The following is an 18395-nucleotide window of genomic DNA, read 5'->3' on the forward strand; positions in this document are numbered from 1 at the left end:
AACTTATAAAAATGTTCAAACTTATATCCTAATTATAGCTACGTGACAAGTTTGTTTATTGTTATTGTACGTAGATATTTCAATTTAATATACTATTGTTGGACCAAATCTCGTAGATAGGCGTCTCTCACCCACCTTGCCGGCCTTTGAGGTTTCAGTAAAACAATCTGACAGAATAGTCATATCTAAACCGTAAGAGTTTTTCGTTGTTTCTTGCGGTTAAGTTGTTCGTGACAATTTAGGAAAGCAGCGAGCTAGCCGATCCTGGTATCCAAAAAGTTTGTTTGTTTTGAATTTTGTGTAAAGCTACGAGAAGGCTATCTACACTAGCCGTCCCTAGTTTAGCAGTATAAGACTAGATAGAGGGAAGGCAGCTAGCTGGCTAGTCTTCACCACCAACTCTTGAGCCACTCTTTTACTAACGAATAGTGGGATTGATCGTACATTTTAACGCCCCCACGGCTGAAAGGGCAAGCATGTGTGATAAGATGACGAGTCGAGATTTAACAGCACGATCTCAAAGCTTTATATACGTTCATATGCCTGTATTTCTAACAACTTCTTGTGGGATATACACATCTGACAATTGTTTTGTAACTTCTTACTACCAAATATGGTTATAATTCTCTTGTTTTCTTAGTATGTAATTGATTAGGTCATTTATGCTACTAACCACCTGGCCATGGCGGACATGTTGAAAAGGTTGAGAAACGCTGTCATTGATAATTAACAAGAAATTTCGTTTACAAGTTATAATAACAAAATATCAACTGAACAGAATTAAAAAATGGAACAAGCTTAATCACCAACAAAATTAAAATGATTAACTTGTTTAAAGTAGATTGACGGTTTAACTCCCACACCGGAAGATTCTGGATGACGTTGTCCGTATATCTGAAAACTGCTTTTGCGTATGATAACTGGACTTTAAAGAGCAAATTTTAACCGGACATCGAAGGTAAGTTCCTTCGGATGGGGAGAAAAACCTTACTTATTTCGGGATTACAGGGTCACGGTCACAATTTCAATAAATACAAACCTAGTTATTTTCTAAAGGAACCATAACCACAATGTATACTCCTCGCTCACCCAGCCAAGTAAAAAAATAATAGTAAAAACATTGTTGGTGTCGATCACTCATTGGACTAGCCGTTGTAATTAACTAACTTTCTGTGTAGAAGGAAGCACCAGAAGTTCCCGGTTTATTTGTATTAATTATTAAATTCCTCGTGTGTATAACACAAACCGGATGTTACGTCTGTTCTGTTCAATTTAAGGTTTGCCATCAAGGTTCACATCTTTATATAGTTTACGGTTACATCCATGTTTCATCATTTTCTTTTCTTTTTTTAATAACTGGGAAAGTTCTAAGTGTTTAAAGAATAAGTATTATTGGTGTCTGTTGGACGTTACTTATGACTAATACCTAGTAATTTAGGCTGACAAATATATACACTGGCGTAGTTCAAACAACTTCTTGAGTGGAAAAAAAAAGATTACATGTGATTTTAAACTACAAGCGGCTTTTTTTATTGCATTTACTCTATTTTATGATCTTCAAAAATATGACACTTGCATGGTTATCAGTAAAATAGCCTGGTGGTTAGGGTGCTCGAGTCGCAATCTGTGGGTTTCGGGTTCGAATCCCCGTCCCACCAAACATGCTCGCCCTTTCCGCCTTGAAAGCATTATAATGTGATGGTCTTTGGTAAAAGAGTAGTCCAAGAGTTGACGGTGGGTGATGGTAACTAGCTGTCTTCCATCTGGTCTTACACTGCTCAAGTAGGGAGAGCTAACGTACAAAAAAGCCTTCGTGTAGCTTTGCTGGAAATTCAAACCAAACGTGGTCCGGCATGGCTAGGTTGTTAAGGCACTCGACTCGTATTCCGAGGGTCGCGGGTTCGAATCCCCTTCACACTTCTAAATTAGGGAGAGCTGGCACAGATAGCTGCTCTAGTGTAGCTTTACTCGAAATCCATAACAACTACCAGAACAAACTGTACTTATTCACCTGTGGGACATTATAATGTGATGATAAATTACACTTTCTGCTAGTCAAATTAGCTTAAGAGTTAGTGGCGATGAATATTGTTGATTATCTGTCACTACTCTAGTCTACCACTAGTGACCGATAGTATACATACACATCGAGTAGTTTTGGGCAAAATTCCATTACCCCTACTTGTCAGCAAAGTGTAGTATTCTGAGGTTATTATATTAGAACTGACTCTACTAGTTAGAAAGTGTGGTATTCTGGGACTGTTGTATTAGAACTGACTCTACCAGGTGGAAAGTGTAATATTCTGGAACTGTTATATTAGAACTGACTCTACTGGTTAGAAAGTATGGTATTCTGGGACTGTTGTATTAGAACTGACTCTACTGGTTAGAAAGTGTGGTATTCTGGGACTGTTGTATTAGAACTGACTCTACTAGTTAGAAAGTGTGGTATTCTGGGACTGTTGTATTGGAACTGACTCTACTTGTCAGAAAGTGAAATATTCTGGGACTGTTGTATTAGAACTGACCCTACTAGTTAGAAAGTGTGGTATTCTGGAACTGTTGTATTAGAACTGACTCTACTTGTTAGAAAGTGTGGTATTCTGGGACTGTTGTATTAGAACTGACTCTACTAGTTAGAAAGTGTGGTATTCTGGGACTGTTGTATTAGAACTGACTCTACTTGTTAGAAAGTGTAATATTCTGAAACTGTTGTATTAGAACTGACTCTACTAGTTAGAAAGTGTGGTATTCTGGGACTGTTGTATTAGAACTGACTCTACCAGGTGGAAAGTGTAATATTCTGGAACTGTTATATTAGAACTGACTCTACTGGTTAGAAAGTATGGTATTCTGGGACTGTTGTATTAGAACTGACTCTACTAGTTAGAAAGTGTGGTATTCTGGACTGTTGTATCAGAACTTACTCTACCAGGTGGAAAGTGTAATATTCTGGAACTGTTATATTAGAACTGACTCTACTGGTTAGAAAGTATGGTATTCTGGGACTGTTGTATTAGAACTGACTCTACTAGTTAGAAAGTGTGGTATTCTGGACTGTTGTATCAGAACTTACTCTACCAGGTGGAAAGTGTAATATTCTGGAACTGTTATATTAGAACTGACTCTACTGGTTAGAAAGTATGGTATTCTGGGACTGTTGTATTAGAACTGACTCTACTAGTTAGAAAGTGTGGTATTCTGGGACTGTTGTATTAGAACTGACTCTACCAGGTGGAAAGTGTAATATTCTGGAACTGTTATATTAGAACTGACTCTACTGGTTAGAAAGTATGGTATTCTGGGACTGTTGTATTAGAACTGACTCTACTAGTTAGAAAGTGTGGTATTCTGGGACTGTTGTATTAGAACTGACTCTACTAGTTAGAAAGTGTGGTATTCTGGGACTGTTGTATTAGAACTGACTCTACCAGGTGGAAAGTGTAATATTCTGGAACTGTTATATTAGAACTGACTCTACTGGTTAGAAAGTATGGTATTCTGGGACTGTTGTATTAGAACTGACTCTACTAGTTAGAAAGTGTGGTATTCTGGACTGTTGTGTCAGAACTTACTCTACTTGTTAGAAAGTGTAATATTCTTGAAACCACAAAACTCCTAAGATGACGTTATCTGCAACTGTAGAAATGTTAGAGTAATTTTCGAACTTCAATAAAACATTAATAAATAAACTTGTTAATATAATAATAAATAGTAAAGTAATAGGTTCACCGTTGTTGAATTTTTTTCTAAAACCTCCATACTTGGTAAAAAATATGGTAAATATAAACTATTTCAAAATTTTAGTAAGCAGCGAGAGATTTCAGAACTGACAAGACGCACCCTAGTTTTGGAAAGACAAAACTATTTTTACTTAGTAACCAACACCTTGATGCAGCCTTAACTTTTTTCAACCTACTGAGTAAATACAGACAAATACATCATATTCTTCACAGTGTATCCATAATATTAGTTAAATTGAATGTTTTATACTATTGAAAATACTTGTAATTGGTGAGTAACGAGATTACGATCTGTATGAGATGCCGTTTTGAGTAGACCCTAAACTAACCTCTTGCTTTGACCCATCACTTTTGTCTTGGAAGACGCAATGGTATTTTTTTAAAATAAAGTGCGTCTTACAAGGCGTAAAATACGGTAAATAACTTATATAAATAACGCAATATTTGACTATCAGTTAGATGAAGCTTGTAAGCATGGTAACGTTGAAATGTCTTCATGTAAATATTTTAATGATAGGTGAAAACACGACCCAATAAAGGAGAGGTACAACGGGCACGTGCCGTAGTCTGTGGCGAGCGCGAGGCAGACAGAACCTGTAATATATAAATAAGCCCACGCATAACATCTGGCAGTCTGGCTTTCTGTTCCATTTAGAGGCACAAGTGATCTCTCTGCTGTTAATGGTTCTCGGAAAGCGCCTTCAACAGGGCTCAGGACAGGTCAACTGGTTTTGACATGCTAGCCAGAAGTCTACTGGAATTTTTTTCTCTCTCTCAGTATCCAGTATAAACTAACTTATGTTCGTGTAATTAATTTGAATTTCTTCACGAATATTGCACGAACTAGTATTTCGATCCTTCGCCAGTTTACGACATTTAGTGTCAAAATTTTAAAGTTTACTGTTGTATATAAAAAAAAAAAACTTTAAACTGCCTGTTCCCCTCTTTAGGTCAGTGATCTAGTATAATAGAAAATCTCTTGTCTACAAGTAAAGTTTAAAATACAAGCGGAAATTATTAATTAAAGAACGCACCGCGTCACGCTTTTGGGATCTTTATATGTATGGAACAGAAACGAACAACAATACTGTGAAACTAGGAGACAAGTTCGTCATCCTCTAATTAGGGTTTGGTGCAGACCGACATACTTCGAAGATTAGGGTTATTCGAAATTAGCCTAATAAACTGGGCTGAGAAATATAATGCTTAAGGACTTTCTAACACGAATACATTTCATTACTTAAAAAACTATATTTGATTTTTTTTCTCTCTGCCAATGAATTTGTACCGACAGATAATGAAATCTAAATATTCTCCACCACAAAATAAATAAAAATATACTTGCCCTGGAAAGTTCAAGTTATTATCAAAGTACTTAGTGTTTGTTTCTTGTTGTTATTTAGAATTATGCACAAATGTACACAATGGGCTATTTGTGCTCTGCTTACGGTAGGTGTCGAAATCCGTTTTTAGCAGTGTGAGTCCGCAGACATACCGCTATGCCACTAGGGGGCTAATATTTAGTACACAACGGAAAACGTACAAATATATAATTAAGTAACACAGCTGTCGTGATCACGTTATAGAGAAAATAAATTAACTTTTCAGCTGAATCTCTAAACGATTATTCTGGATTTGCCAACTTGTTCGTTACAATAATATGATAATAAAAAATCATAATATTTTCACAAACATCAAATATAATAAAACGATTTAAACAGGTTTTTATTTTCAGATCCAGAAAAAATATATTCTGTAGCTTTGTTGGTCGTTTGAAAAGAGTTTGTGTGAGGTCTCTATGATCAATAAGTATTGTAATTAGTGCAAGACGGAAAACCTGTAGTGGAACACTGACTTCTATACCAGACAACAGGTTCAGAATTTAACACTCCACCTATGCTCACCATGCATGTAGTAACTATTCAGTCTTGATTTTATGCAGCCCATACGTCATAAAAACATTTTGACCTGTGCTCTAACTTTGGTTTCTGAATCCTGTAATTATTTATTGCTATTTTGTAGAGCGTGTAGGAGACGAATTGTACTCTCAAGATGGTTGGTATGGGTATTAAAAGTTCAATTAAAATTGAGTAAGGAACAACGTTTCGACCTTCTTAGCTCATCTTCAGGTTAACAAAGGGATGACCTAAAAAGGCCGAAACGTTGTTCTATACTTTATTTTAATTGAGGTTTTAACACCCATACCAGCCGTCTTGAGAATACATTTTTTACTTGAAGTTGGTTTCTCGTCATTACGAATTAGGAGATAAATTATTTGGGAAAAAAAAGGACGTATTTATAGCTCTTCAATTTGATATTTCACATTCGGGGTTGTAATTGATTGTGACAACAGCATGGGGTTTTTTGTTAGTGTTCTTTTGTTTGTTTCAATTAAGCAGGAACCTACACAAAAGGCTATCTGTGCTCTACCCACCACGGGTATCGAAACCCGGTTTCTAGCGTTGTTCGTCTACATACATGCCTTGTGGCACTGAGGGTCTCTTTAGTTGGAGAAGGCATATAAGTGATATTTTTGTGTTAACGTTTAGATACAAACACTCGCGTAGTGATATATAGTTACTTTTTACCCAGCTTTCATTTTACGCATTAGTACACAGAGAAGACTTAATGCTAAAGTCCATACTTCCAGATAGAAGTGATATTCACAAGTAGTTTGTTGTCCATGTTGACTCAAAGGTAATGATATGTGTCGTCCTGTTTTTCGGTATGAATAAACCCTGTAAGTAGATCAAACAGACTATAAGGGAATGTATATTTTATTAACTACCCAAAAATAGCTCTAAAGTTACGTAAAATAATCAATTTAGCGAAACTTAAACCTAAACACGTGATAGTTAGTCGAACAGAAACAATAAAATCATAACTACATATTGTTGCGTTAGCAGCTCATGCATGGTATATTGGTTTATTAGCAATTCTTTTATTTTTATCAAATTGTTTTTAAGAGTTCAAATTAACCTAGTCATAGTCATTAACATCTGAACCATCTAGTTTAAGAACCCACAGCTGCAATACAACCCAGATTTTGTGCAGATTGTAAAACTGACGCACCATAATTCAATGCATACGGTTCATATGGCATGTATATATACACCAGCGATATCAGTATTGAATTTCTGGTGTGACCAACTGATAGGCTTGCAGCTGTAAAAGTGCTTAGAAAACGTTGCTTCAGTACCAACAAACCACACATTTCTGTAATGATCTCAGATATATTCATATTTTAATTGTTACCCGAACCCTTTCCAGTTGTCTTTTGTTTGTCTGAATTTCATATTTACATATTCAGAAGCTTTCTAGTTTTCTTTTTGAATATTCTAGTTGATGTTAGTAATGAAAGTTACTTTCTTAGAAACGCAAACAGAATTTTCAAAAAAGGATAATAAGATCTAGATGGCGAGTTTAGTGATGATGTCTGAACATTATTACAGAAAATGTTAATGAAAAGTACAACATTTTGTATGTGACTTCTTCCCTTAACAGTTTACACAGAACATTACACGTTGTTTCATGCTGCTGTACACTTTATCAAGAATGGTAGTGGAATATTGTTGCAAATGTCCTGTGTTGTTGACCACAGTTTAACCAGATTGTTTGGTCACGTTTTGTCGTCAGATTTGCATTAAATCTCAATACCAAGACTTTGTGCAGACTAAGCAATGGTAAACACTTTGGTATCGCTATGCTGCTAGAAGATAAATCCATAAGTCTTCTTTATGAGGGAATAGTATGATGGGTCAGGATTAGCCTTTCAGCAGTTAGGGTGTCATCAATTTTGTGAAGATAATGGTGATTTTAACACTATGCCAAAGAATAATAAATATATGCTAATACAGAAATAGCTGGAACTGTTGACGTCATCGTATCGTTCGTGTGACAAAACAGAGTGGTAAGATACCGGTATGTGTTCTGTGCGCATTATATGGCATCCACTTGAAACAAACCTTGAATTTTTGTAACCTGACAATCACTCAAATAAAGCTATGGTATTAAATTAGTTACCTATATCATGTATATCACTCTCATGGATACAACTTTAGTCATGACCATTGCAATAAATACCCTGTGCTGATGGTATAATATTTGCAAGAACACAGAAACGTCTTGGTAATCCAGGTGTAAGTTCATGTGTGACACGAGCAATACTATCCGTACGCTGTGCTATAACAGGTCCTCTGGAAGTAGATCTTTGTGTCACACGCACTGGTTAAACCTTGATTTATACAAATTATCGTCATGCTTAGACTAGGATGTAACAGCCAATATCTGAAAGATGTTCCTGAGTACAGAATTTCGTCTTTATAAGATGATAAATTTAAACAATTGAATACGAAAGGCGGAAGACTTTCGAAACGTCGTCCTCTACACTTGTGTGTCCACGACAGGCAGTTGCCGTCCATTGTGCAAAGTTTCATCATGAATACTCTGCCTAAACAGTCTATCAAAGAATACATATCCAGCAGTTTTCAGCTCACACTATGACTAACTTCTCTTGTGTAACTCATTTGATTAAAACGAAATAAAAGGTGTTTTTGGTCAGAAGGTGTTCTCTATTTTTTTCCTGACAGTCGTAGCTAACGTGCGCATAAAATGGTTACGACAAGACCGACTCAGAATTAATCTCCTACGATGGATTGATTGCCATACCCACCGCTATGATTGAAATTCATTTGCGATAGCTAGATCCCAATACTATTATTATTTTGGATATCAATTCAGTTCAATATCTTGACAGTAGGGGACCTCCCAGAGAAGGTTCTGTTCTTTCAGTTTACCTCCTCTTGGATTTAAACTTCCGCCTACGTGTTTGCCGTGCGTGGTGACCAGTGAAGGGGAGGAGAGGATCCTGGTGGTTGAGGGGTCTAACCCTAACAACCACTTTGGCCTCGAATTCCTGTAGGCGGGCAGCCTTGAGGTGGTCCCACTAGGTCAGTCGGCTGGTCAACTTGGGCTAGGGTCAACCAAGTACCAGTGTTGGATGTTCTCAACAGGTGATGTGGACATTGTATCTGATGCTGGTATTTTGGTATAATGCTCACGTAACCCCGGCGTTGCTGCAGTGTCCTTGTTTAGCACTGTAGTGCGTTCCCTCCAAGGGCTTCATGGTGGGTGGGGTCAGTGGGCACTTAAATGTAGCTTCTTTATTATGGATACCCCTCTTTTTGAGAAAATAAATAAAAATGAAAAAAATTGAAAAAACAGATCATGGGAAAATGATCAAGCAATGATGACTCTGTTGTATAGTCAATATAAAAGCCAAATTCTGCACCTCAATTTCCGATCATCCATTCCTTATCTGAGAAATCCTTGGGACGCGTAATCCATTTCCATTTTTCATTCAAAATGAATTAGACGGACTTGCTAGTTCCCCAAAGTCATTAAAGAAGTTGCGCTCTGGAGACATTTTGGTGGAAATATCTTCACCACAGCATACCAAACTCCTCTTGAAATCAAAAGACATTGAGGATATACCCATCGAGGTTACTCTACATGCAACTTTGAATTCTTCCAGAGGAGTTATAGTTGAGAGGGAGTTAAAGAACATTCTCGAGTCGGAAATCCTCGCTGTTTTTTCCAGCCAAGGCGTTACCGCGGCGCACCGGATCTTCACTCATAAAGACGGAATTATGGACTCTATCAATGTTATGGTATTAGCGTTTACATTACCACGTCCTCCTGGCACAGTCACAGCAAGTTACCTGAACTGCAAGTTACGGCCTTACATTCCTAACCATCTCAGATATTTCCATCTGTGTCAGCAGTTTGGTCACTCAAAAACATCATATCGTGGTTCTTTGATATGTGTTTGTTGTGGTGCTAAAGACCACGATGCTTACGAGTACAGCCTGGAACCACACTGTGTTAACTGTAGTGGCCCACACCACTCTTACTCTATTTCTTGCCTTAAATTGGTAGAAGAGAAAGATGTGCAATGCTTAAAGACTGTTAACAATATCGCCAGAGGCTCGGAAATTATTGTCCCCAACTCCATCTTGGTCATATGCTGCTGCACTTCATTTCACTACCACAGTGAGAGTGCAGACAGATCTTTCTGTGTCGCCAACAGAGTCGTTTGCAAAACATTTCAAGAATCTTGTGTCTTCCATAATTAAGAAAGTTGACACATCTATGTCTACTTCCATCTCTATCCCTACCACTTCTTCTAGTGACTGCCAAGTTTCACTTCCTTCAGGTTCAAGTGTTTCCTCAGATCCATTCTCTTCTGCAGCCCTGAGAAGTAAATAGACCATTCATTCATGTCCTCAGTCATTGGAATCTTTGTTTCACAGAGACTTGCCTACTCGACCCAGGGCAGGATCCATGGACATTGATATATCTTCGTGCAGTGAAAAAAGGGGGGTCGCAAACAGAATATCTCCCCGTTACATTCTCCTTCACATAAATAACTATGATCACTCTGATCCAGTAGAACTGTCGAGGTTTTTGATCAAATATGGATGACATTAAGAATTTGATTGATCTTACCATCCTGTGTGCCTCTCCTCACATAAAACATTTCTGAAACCTGCTGATACAGTCACCCATCGGCAATTTTCCTTGTACAGGTCGTGTTATGGACGAGTGCATGGTGGGGTGGCATTGCTGGTTGATCAGCTTGTACCCACCATGTCTTTGGCACTTGATACACCCTTGGAGGCTGTAACCATCCGTGTTTCCTTGGGTCTTACCATCACTATTTGTTCTCTCTATCTGCCTTCTGAAGAGATCTATAATCAGTCAGACCTTGATGCCCTCATTGAGCAGTTACCATCCCCCATTTTACTATTGCGGGATTTCAGTGGACATAATCCCCTCTGGGGCAGTGCTAGTATTGATGGTAGGGGTCGTGCTATGTAGCATATACTCTTGAATCACAACGTGTTTCTCTTCAATACTGGTTCTTATACTTATTTAATAAATATTTTACTGATATAGATATTTTTAGCTGCTCCCCTTCACTTTTCACTTACGTTTCTAGGAGAGTCGACAGTAATCCACGGGGCAGTGATCACTTTTCTATCATTTTGAGAGAGACTGCCCATGGTCGATGTCATCTGACCCGCGTGCTTCGATGGAAGTTGGACCAGGCTAACTGGTCTTCTTTCACCACTCTCTCAGAACTTTATCCTGCCATCGTGTGTAAGCCATCAATAGATGACTGTGTGGCACAAGTAACTGACTGTGTTGTCCAGGCAGTTGCTCAATATATTCCTAAAATCTCGACACGTTTCCCATAGTATCTTTGTCTTGGTGGAATCCTGCCTGTCACATAACAAGAAAAGCTCAGAAACAAGCTTAGGATACCTTTCCTAAGTATCCCACATTTCTAAACTGCATTGCATTTCAGCAGGCCCGTGCACATGCTCAGCAGGTCAGACGTTAAAGCCAGAAGGAATCTTGGATTAACTACATCTCTAGAATTTCTTCTACCACCAGTTCCAAAGTCATATGGGACAAAATTCGAAAGGTTGGTGGCCAGTATACTTCTGTCCTCATTTTGATCTTCTTCTCTGATGGCCAGGAAGTTGCTGATGCCCAGAGCATCGCCAATACTCTTGCCAAAAGCTTTTCTCATGTATCTAGTACTTCTGCTTCATCCCCCATCTTCTTAGCCATCAACACATGGGCAGAACGATCGCCTCTTTCCTTGTGGGCTGATTGTTTCTATGACTATAATTTCCCCCTTACACTGATGGAACTTAAACTTGCTCTTCATCCGTCTGAAAGTACATTAGTTAGACCTGATGATATTCATTAGGATGTATTTTGCCATCTTCCTCCCGCTTGCTTGCTATTCTTCTGATTGTTTTTAACCGAATCTGGCAAGAGAATGTTTTTTGAGATGTTTGGCACCATGGTATTGTACTCCCTTTTCCTAAACCTTGGAAGGATCCCAAGATTCATTTGAACTACCGTCCAGTTGTTTTGACGAGCTGTCTCTGTAAAATCTTAGAGAGGGTGGTTAATGCTCGTCTTGTTTGGTTCCTCGAATCAAATAACCTCCTTTTGCCCATCCAGTATGGGTTTCAAAGTCAACTCTTCACCATGGACTACCTGATTCAATTTGAAACATCAATCGGGGAAGCTTTTCTCAAGCAACAGCGTCTTGTTTCTGTATTTGTTGATCTTGAGAAAGCTTCTGATACAGCATGGAGCTATGGCATCTTGCGAGACCTCCACTCATATGGGTTGCATGCCAATTTACCGATTTTATTAAACATTTTTAATAAATCGGCGATTCCAGGTCAGTGTTGGTTCGACACTTTCCCATTCTTTCCCACAGGAACTTGGAGCCCCTCAAGACTGTGTCTTAAGTGTCTTTTCATTATAAAGATTAATGCCATCAGTTGACAACTACCCCTACAGTTGCAAACGGTCTCTTTGTTGACAGCTTCCACATCTCGTGTCAGTCGTTAAATATCAGGTATATTGAGCAGCAGCTACAGGCTGCCCTGAATCATTTACTGAAGTGGATCTATACCTTCGTCGTTTGCAACTGTCTTTAATGTGCTTCAAAACTTCGATCTTTACCACAGCATCCCACATGGAGTTGTGTTTTCCTTCATCAGTGGGACACACTTTTTCGTAATAGATGGGCTGCCATTGTTCCTTTCAGTCTTCATATCCAGGAGCAGTTGGATAAAATGAGTCTATCTCTGGATGACATAGAACTATCCACAGATCAGCCTATCCCACCATGGCTAATTACTATCCCCAAATGTGACCTTTCCTTTAGTCATCTGAAGAAGGCAGATACTTCTGATTGAAAGTATCGCCTTTTACTTGCCGAACATCTTTCGAACCATCCTTCCATTCCCATTTATACAGATGGCTCGAAACCAGATGACTCTGTAGGCTCTATCATTGTTTGCCGTGATTCGGTTGTTGCACACAGAATCCTCTCTACAGTTTCTGTGCCCACTGCCAAATTGTCATTTCTCTTGCCCTGGATCACATAGAAGCTATGCAGTACACGAGCTGTACTATTTTTACCAATTCACTTAGCTCTCTGTTAACCCTGGAATCATTTCACATCAGTTCTCACCCTATTCTCGCCGATATTCAAAACCGACTGGACTATTTTTATTTAGCATCTACTTCTATCCAGTTTTTCTGGATACCAGGCCACATTGGTATTCGCGGGAACGAGCTCGCCGACACTGCAGCTAAGTCTGTCTGCTCTGGCGCTATCACTGCCATGCCTGTCCCATAACTATGGTCTTGTACTCAAGGTTCGGCTCCTCGCCAATTAGCAGTCGACTTGGAGTGAGCAACGTGAAAACAAGATTTTTCAAATAAAACCTTCTATTGGATTCTGGCCGTTTTATTTCAGTAAGGATCGGAAAGAGGAAGTTGTCCTAACTAGACTATGCATTGGTCATTTTTTTAACCCATCGTTCTGTTTTATCTGGGACTGATGCACCAATTTGTTGTCTGTGTGAAACTCAAGTCACAATAAACCACATTTTACTGTATTGCCGTCGTTATGACTATCAACGACGGTACCATATTGAATATGTTTTATCCTAAAGTTTATCCATAACGTTAGACAATGTTATTGGGGATGGTGACACTGTCCGCCTTGGAAATGTTTTTAGTTTTTTAAAGGCCATTTAATGCTATTTAAGTTTTTTTAATTTATACATTATTCCTTTTTTTAATGTGATTCCCTTTTAAGAATCAAAGTCCATCTAGTTCGATTTGAAATTAGAAAATGGCTATAACGTCAAATAACTCGAAACCAGGACTGAAAAGGCCAACTTCAAGTGACTAACACTGCTGTTTGAACTTACCCATTATTCATCCTGGCGAGTTATAATAATTAAAAGTATGCTGTAGAAAGTACTTTAAAACTTGCATTACTTTAATTTCTCTCTTACTGCTGTGAATTAGATTTAAACATTGGATTGAACACTATTTAAGTTTTTAATTCAAGAATTAAACTTTGTTTTGTATTACCTCCATTCATTTTCACGAATTATAATAATTTTACTTTAACTTTTTACCGGATGTTTTGCGCAGATAGCCTAGTCGCTTTGCACCATAAAACGCCAAACCAACCAACCAACTAACCATTCTTGACAGTAATTCCGAGTTAAATTATTTCAGACCTTCATAAGGTCTGAAAGATAATCAGAGGCGCTCAGAAACGGTATTCTAAACTGCATTTTAAACCTATTTCTGTTTAATTTTGTGATCATGCAATGTCTCATCTTCACTTTATAATGACACTCATCTCGAGATTCTGGAAGTGTCTGAATGTTTTGAGTATGCGTGTATTGTGGTTATAACACAGGTATCTGGTAGTTTAAGTTGTTGTTATTGTTTTAACACAGTGGACTATCTGCACTCTGTACACCAAGGTCAACCAAACCTCGAAATGCATAGTGTTGTTAAGTCTTTATCGTTGACCTACTGAAGACTCTAGCTGTATTCTACTCTGATAGCACTTCAGTACGACTTGATATCTTAGTTGCTTTAAAGCATTTAGATTTGATAATATCCAGGTATTTACATTTTGATGAGTCATATACACTGCTGGCCAAAGTCTTAAGGCCAATGAACATAAAGAAAAAATATGCATTTTGCGTTGTTAAACCCAACCACTTATTTGAGTCGAGCTTCGAAAGATGACAACAAGAAAAGGGAAAATAAAAATAAAAAACGTTTTTAATATTTAATAGGGAAAATGTGAACACTATGAAATTAGCCTAAATACTCGCTGGTCAAAAGTTTAAGACCGTACCGAAACGAAGCGTTAATCGATAAACACGTAACGAAATTTTGTCATTTGGGTTCAAGCATTAGCGTTGTCAACATCTCCCACTGACATCTCCTGTGTTACATTGGGTAAAAACATGGCAAAGGCTAAAAAGTTGACAGAGTTAGAACGTGGCAGAATTGTCGAGCTGCAAAAGCAAGGTCTCTCTCAACGTGCCATCGCTGGTGAGATTGGGCGTAGTAAAACTGCTGTTGCAAATTTCTTGAAAGACCCTGAGGAACGTGGAACGAGAATTTTAAGTGGTCGGCCCAAGAAAATTTCTCTGGCATTGAGCAGGAGGATTCGACGGGTTGTCTGGGAAAACACCAGCCGATCGTCGAACCAGATTAAGGCCCTTACGGACGCAGAATGCAGCTCAAGAACAATAGGACGGCATCTACGGGAGAAAGGCTTTAAAAACCGTAAACGTCTTGAAAGGCCACGCCTACTTCCACACCACGAAACAGCTCAGTTAAACTTTGCTGACATGGGACGTAGAAAAGTAGAAGAAGGTTTTGTTCTCTGATGATAAAAAAATTAACCAAGATCGTCCAGAGGACTTCCAACATTACTGGCACGATAAGGATATCCCACCAGAGACATTTTCTACACGACACAGTGTAGGAGGTTCCATCATGATCTGGGGCACTTTCTTTTCCATGGAACAATGGAGCTTCAGGTTATACAGGGGCGTAAAACAGCAGCTGGCTACATTGGCATTTTGGAGAGAGCATTCTTATTGACTGAAGGCCTTCGCTTGTGTGGAAATGACTGGATCTTTCAGCAGAACAACACTGCAATCTACAGTGCCTGCAGGACAAAGGACGTTTTCATGGCGAATAATGTGATTCTTTTGGACCATCCAGCATGTTCACCTGAACCGAACCCCATTGAAAATGTTTGTGGATGGATGGCAAGGGAAGTTTATAGAAATGGACGTCAATTCCAAACAGTGCATGATCTTCATGAAACCATCTTCACCATTTGGAATAACATTCCAGCTAGCTTTCGGCAAACGCTTATATCGACCATGCCACAGCGAATGTTTGCAGTTATTCGCAATGACAGCCGTGCAACTCACTACTGAGACCTCTTGTTGGGCATTTCCCTATTTAGGACTTCTTTTTAATATGGTCTTAAACTTTTGACCAGCTAGTATTTAGGCTAATTTCACAGTGTTCACATTTTCCCTATTAAATGCTAAAAAAGTTTTTTATTTTTATTTTCCCTTTTCTTATTTTCATCTTTCGAAGCTCGACTCAAATAAGTGGTTGAATCTAACAATGCAATATGCATTTTTTTCTTTAAGTTCATTGGCCTTAAGATTTTGGCCAGCAGTGTATGTGCTTAGCCGATCTTAAAAGACATCTATAAAGCATACAAGCAGGCTCGCAGGACAGATTTCCAACTAGGAGTTCAGTACCCTGACCATTCCGAAAATGTGACATCATATCTTTGTTATCAAGAATCAAAAACCGTAAACATAAATTTTTTCATTGCAGGTAGTGTTTTTACTTTTCTTACGCCTATAACATGAGGTCAAATAAAATTCAAGTAAGCAGTAAGTGTTCACGATTCTTCTGATGAACAAAGACATTGGTCATCTCTTCCATTTTGTTCTTCATCACAAAACTTGTTATTTCCCGTTCAATGGAGACATAAGACAGTCTTTCTTGTCTAGTGGTAAATCGTGTGTAAGTTTTGACTCGACGTAAAGCAGAGAATGATATTTCCGCAGAACAGGATGTAGCTTGAACAGTGCTGAATACTTCCGCTAATTGAGAATAAATTGGAAGGAGTTGAGAGATGCCATCCTCATAAATCCATTTTGACAAATTATATCCTGAAGACAAATGAGGATTTCGTTTTTCTTGATTAATAAGACCAACCACAATCTTTCTTTCTGAATATAATTGATTCTCATTTAGTCCATAAAAGTCACACAAAGTAATGAGACATCATCTGCAGCGTCTTCTTTTTTGGGTTACATTACGACAGAAGAAAGACCACAAAGAATATTTTGATCATTTTCATCGACGCGAGATTGAGTTTGATATTTAAAAGCTCGAAAAGAGGGAAAGAAGATGGCGTCTCTTGCATAAGAGGTTGGACTATCAAAATCTGCAGTAGCAAATGCAAATCCAGCTTCTAAGGCACGTTTTGTCGGTATTCGGAGGTGAGGAATGGGTACTTCTCTGAAACTGATACCTTGTTCTTCCTTAATTATATATTTTATATCTTTCATCAAATTTGCGGCTTCGTCCCATTGCTTCGAAAATTTTTCGTTTGTCTCTAGTGATTTAAAATTGTCGATTGTCGCATCAGCACATTTTCTCGCCAAAAATACATTCATTTTTTGCGATTGAAAGGTAAGTTGACAAAGATGAAGTTTCATAAGGAGAGTGAAGATGAACTCTAAATCACAGATTGAAACTAAAAGGCCTTTACCCCAGGCCGAAATGCTGGAACCGTTTGAAACAATATTAAGAATGACGAGAATTGTAGCTCCAGTGCGTTTCTTCAAGGCCGCCGTTGCGCCCTATCTTAAGGCCTAGCGGGTCTCACTCTGACCATCGTTGCAACCTATCTTAAGGCCCAGCGGGTCTCACTCTGACCGCCGTTGCGGCATATCTTAAGGTCCAGCGGGTCTCACTCTGACCGCCGATGCGGCATATCTTAAGGTCCAGCGGGTCTCACTCTGAGACTGAAATATAATGACTTTCTTTCCGCGACATTTTTGAAATTCCTGGAAAATTTGCAGACGTTTGGAACTTCCCTCGACAAAAAAAAATAAATTGATCGTATTGTTCCTAGAGTGTTTATCAGTGATTGAGTTTTATTTAAGGTTTTTTGAACGGCAGGATTAAGCAAGTGACCAACACAATGGACATAAATTGATTTGGGTTTGATTAGACTTTGAAGTCCAGTATGTTCACCTTTCATGTCACTGAGGTCGTCGTATCCTTGGCCAATTATCAAAGAAAGATGGAGACCCTGTTGCACTAAAATTTCTGTCATCAATTCAAAAAGATCTTGGGCTTTTGTTGATTTCGCCAAGAAGAAGCCTTAAAACTGTTCCTTAATGACACCTTTTGAAACGTAACGAAGGCAGAGAGAAAGCTACTGGTCACGACTGATATCCATGGTTTCATCTACGATGACGGAATAAAATCACTGGAATTTATTTCATCGGTTATTAATTTTCTCACGTTCATTGCAACGGTAAAAACACATTTAACTAGTATTAACAATCAACATAACTGGGGAAAAACATTTAACTAGTGTTAACAATCAACATAACTGGGGGAAAAAACATTTAACTAGTGTTAACAATCAACATAACTGGGAAAAAACATTTAACTAGTGCTAACAATCAACATAACTGGGAAAAAAAACATTTAACTAGTGTTAACAATCAACAGAACTGGGAGGAAACGTTTTATTAGTGTTCGTTTTATAACAAGCATTATTTTATTATTATTTCTTGTTCTTGTCCAATTTGAATTTGAAAACGTACTTTCATCAAAGACTGCCAATTATATATTAATAGCTGTTCTTTAAATACAGTCGTATTTACAAGTTCTTGGTAGAACTCAATACTCCGTGAAGATGACAATGTTTGTTGCTATTTTTTTTTATCTCTGTTAAAAGATTAATAAGCGACCTTGGAGGCTCAAGTGCTGATAAATTAAACGAACCATTACTTCATCTTAACTACCAAAGAAGTATTACTTACTGTCTTGCTTCTATTACTACAATAAAAGCAAGCAGGCTGGTTGCCAAAAATTCCAACTTCGTAACAAGCTATTGCCACTGTCTACACAAGTAGTAAATAGTTTTCCTCGGAATACATTACACCAACGCATGTT

At 38.2% G+C, this 18395-nt stretch overlaps 1 protein-coding gene across 9 annotated transcripts in view; it reads left to right on the forward strand.

Annotated features, from left to right (window-relative positions):
* LOC143243780 (ras-specific guanine nucleotide-releasing factor RalGPS1-like) overlaps window positions 1–18395 on the forward strand; it is a 62754-nt gene that overhangs the window by 3356 nt on the left and 41003 nt on the right. For 3 of the 9 annotated variants that reach the window (XM_076487426.1, XM_076487424.1, XM_076487429.1), the window contains one exon: window positions 842–958. The exons of 5 other annotated variants lie outside the window; for them this stretch is intronic. The gene's annotated coding sequence lies outside the window, so the exon portion shown is untranslated. Of the gene's footprint in view, window positions 1–838; window positions 959–18395 lie in introns of all 9 variants that reach the window. One more of the 9 variants, XM_076487432.1, reaches the window with a different exon arrangement.

Source organism: Tachypleus tridentatus, chromosome 2 (genome assembly GCF_004210375.1).
Source record: "Tachypleus tridentatus isolate NWPU-2018 chromosome 2, ASM421037v1, whole genome shotgun sequence".
Taxonomy (NCBI): Eukaryota; Metazoa; Arthropoda; class Merostomata; order Xiphosura; family Limulidae; genus Tachypleus; species Tachypleus tridentatus.